At 23.4% G+C, this 3,657-nt stretch overlaps 1 protein-coding gene across 2 annotated transcripts in view; it reads left to right on the forward strand.

Annotated features, from left to right (window-relative positions):
- Positions 1 to 3,657, forward strand: part of LOC117178881 (superoxide dismutase [Cu-Zn], chloroplastic-like) — a 20,856-nt gene that overhangs the window by 16,113 nt on the left and 1,086 nt on the right. The gene's annotated exons all lie outside the window — the stretch shown is intronic.

Here is a 3,657-nt window from a genome sequence, read left to right on the forward strand (position 1 = left end):
AATCGACTCGGGATACTTATAAGATACTACCATGATTTTTTCAGATTTTTTGGTCCAAAAATAAATTAGGTCAAAAACCGGCCTTACCGACCCTCCCCCTTTCTTTAATTTTTAAATTTTAGAGCTAAAACTTGACTTGATTTTCAAAATCATCCAACTACAAGTATCTTTATTTTTTAATTTTATGAATAATAAAGTTTGCGGTAGATTTAAATGATAAATAAATTTTTTATTTTAATATTTAAATTCATAGGTTTTTTAAAATGAATTTTTCATTAAAGGTAATGGTAAAATAACAATAATTATAATATTTAAATCTAAGTTGATTCTAAGAAGTTTTTAAGAAATGAAATCTAGAATGAAGAGCGGCAACTTTTGAAATAATTAAATACTGGATTTAATTGCGTCGGAATAAAATCATATTATAAAAATTTTTTTATACACCAGTCATTAGAAAACGATTTGAGTGATGTTTAAAGGAAAATAGAAATCAAATAGGACGGCTTCCATTTAAGTGGCGTCATTAAAGATGATGTAATTTTTAGAATACGATTTATACTCTGTACAGCTCCTGTGTTTTTATAATTATGTGATGCCATCTAATGATAACTAAATCACAATTAAAAGCGAATCTCAACTCATTTTCGTTTGTATTCGTTAATTATCATTTTTTCATGCAATAATCTTTTGTTTATACATTTTTTTATTACATCAAACCTATTTTATGCTGAGTTCTTTTTTATATTTCAGATGATTTTTTCCATTAAATTTTTTTAAAATTTTTGTAAGTATTTTTTAAAAGTGAACTATAATGTTTTTTATGTAAAATAAAAAAAATTATTCGCAACAAGATTGTAATATTTGATATTTCTGCCAAAGAATATTTTTATTTTCAATAAAAATCTGTTAAATTAAATCAATAAAAACGAGTTATCAACAAAAGAGTTAAATTTTTAACCAAGCAATAGTTCTTATTCAATAAAAAAGAATCTCATTCAAAATTTTCAATTTTTAAATTACAAAGACACGTTTTTGAAATAAAGTTGAATTCACATAAAAAATCATTCTCTATTAAAATAATTTCATTTTCGACTGAGACGAGGATATTTCAATAAAATAAATAAATTTAACGAAATTGGTTAAATTATTAACCATAGACATAAACTTTCAATTCTCTATCATTCTCTATTAAAATAATTTCATTTTCGACTGAGACGAGGATATTTCAATAAAATAAATAAATTTAACGAAATTGGTTAAATTATTAACCATAGACATAAACTTTCAACTAAAATGATGCATCTTTAATACAAAAATTAATTTTCCAACAACTTGCCTTCAAGCAGAAAAAAAGCAAATTTTTCACTAAAAACAGAATAGTTTAATTTTTAGTTCAATAAATAAGATTTTAAGTAAAAAGACAATTTTTTAATTTAAAAAAATGCTGTCAATACAAATAGACTTTTTATCAAAAACATTAAATACAACAAATAAATTTTGAAACCCAAAATTTAGATAAATTTATAGTTAAAACAATTAATTAAACAAAAATAACATTGCATCAAAGAAATGAATTTTCAAGCAAAGAGTCAAATCTTCTCACAAACAGGATAATTATGATCAAAATAAATAAATTTTCAGCTGAAGATTTAAATTTTCAACTAAAGATAAATCTTAAATTAAACATAGAATATTTAAATTTTCAGTTGAAAAATAATGTTGTTTAAATAATTAAATTTGTTTCAAATAAATGAGGAATTTGGTTTTGTTTTCGTTTTTTAATAAAAATCGTTATTGTTGGAAACTGGATCATTTTTGTTTGAAAATTAATATCTTTTGATTTAGGATTCAACTATTTTTTTTAAATTCTTCTTTTTTCATTTTATTGAATTATTTCTGATATAAAATAAAAATATTTTTGTTTGAAAAACTTTTGTTAAAAAATTAACTATTTTCTTGATAATTCTTTCCTTTTTGATAGAAAATTAATTGTTAAACTGAGAATTGATATATTACATTTTTTGTTTTGATTGAAGATTTTCCATTTTTGCTCAAAATTAATTTTTTGTTATTAAAAATTTAACTATTATGTTGAAACGTCTTTTTTCGGTTGAAAATTAATTTGTTTAGTTGAAAGTTTAATTAGACTCTTGTTGAATGGAAATTAATCTTTATTTTGTAATTTCATTTTTTTTCAATTTCAAATAAAATGTAAAAAATGTATTGTTTTAGCTGGAGATTCCTAATTTAATTTTGAAATTGATCTATTTATTCGAAAATATAACTATTTTGTCGTATTTTTTGTTGTTGATCAAAATATGAACTTCAAATAGAACTATTCATTTTGCTTGAAAATTTATCTATCATAATTGCGAATTAAAACTTCGTTATTTTAGAAGAAGATTCACCGCGTTAGTTAAAAATTTAACAATTTTGCTTAAAAGTTATTATTTTTTCCTTAAAAATGAATTATTTTATACTAAAATATAGCCATCACATTTTTATTAAAAATGTATCTTTTCTGGAAAATTTTTTTCGGTTGAAAATTCATCTTCTTGCTTGAAAATTTTACTCTTTTGTTCACAATTCGTCTTCTTCGTAGAAAATCAATCTTTTTGTTTAAAAATTCATGTTAAAAATAATGTATTTAGTTAAACTTTGAAATATTTGTATAAAAATTCTTTTATTGGTAAAGATTAATTTTTCAACCTGAAATTTATATATACGAGTACCATATTTGGAAGAAAATGTATTTTGTTAGTAAATAAATTTTATCTTTGAATTGAACTATTTTTTGAATTTTCAAAAATATATTTTTTAGTTGAAATATTAGTTATCTGTTCAAAATTAATTTCTTGTATTATTAATTTTTTAATTCGAAATAGATCAATTCAATTTTTGGTTAATAATTAATCTTTTTAGTTAAAAATTCCTGTTTTTGGTTTCAAACTAATTTACTTTATTCAAAATGCAATATATTTCTACTTGAAATACAAAGAAATTAAAAGAAAGTTAATTCAAAGGTTTTGGGAAATTTTCTAATGTCCGCTACCCCACTGGTGTTTTTCAGACAAGAGTCGCAATTGTTCCTCACTAAACCGAGAGTCCAGTGTAATTAAAATTGAATTGAAAATCAATAAAGAAGAATTAAAATTTCAATTCCTAATGTATTAAATTTCTTAAATTTTAAGTTCCTGGGTTGCTCATAACGCATTGCAACTTAAGCCTCGCGGGATTTTAAAATTTTAATTGGGAAATTTAAGAATATTTTAAAAATAGATCGTAGGATTGTCCTTAATTCCCCAGGTATTCGTACACCCGACTCTCGGTTTATCCTTAGTGTCGGAAGTTTCGTACAAATAGCATTATTTCTAAATCGGAAGTGTCGAAACGTAAACAGTCAGGGCCGCCTAAAACATTTCCAATTAGAATGCGTAATATTGCGCAATCTCCATATGTGAGTACCCGCGCACTGCGCCTTTCCGTTACGCTACTGGTGTTTTCAGACAAGAGACACAATTGTCCCTCACTAAACCGAGAGTCGAGTGTAATTAAAATTGAATTGAAAATCAATAAAGAAGAATTAAAATTTCAACTCCGAATGTATTAAATTTCTTAAATTTCAAGTTCCTGGGTTGCTCACAACGTACTGCAACT

This window comes from Belonocnema kinseyi, chromosome 8 (genome assembly GCF_010883055.1).
Source record: "Belonocnema kinseyi isolate 2016_QV_RU_SX_M_011 chromosome 8, B_treatae_v1, whole genome shotgun sequence".
NCBI classification, from domain to species: Eukaryota; Metazoa; Arthropoda; class Insecta; order Hymenoptera; family Cynipidae; genus Belonocnema; species Belonocnema kinseyi.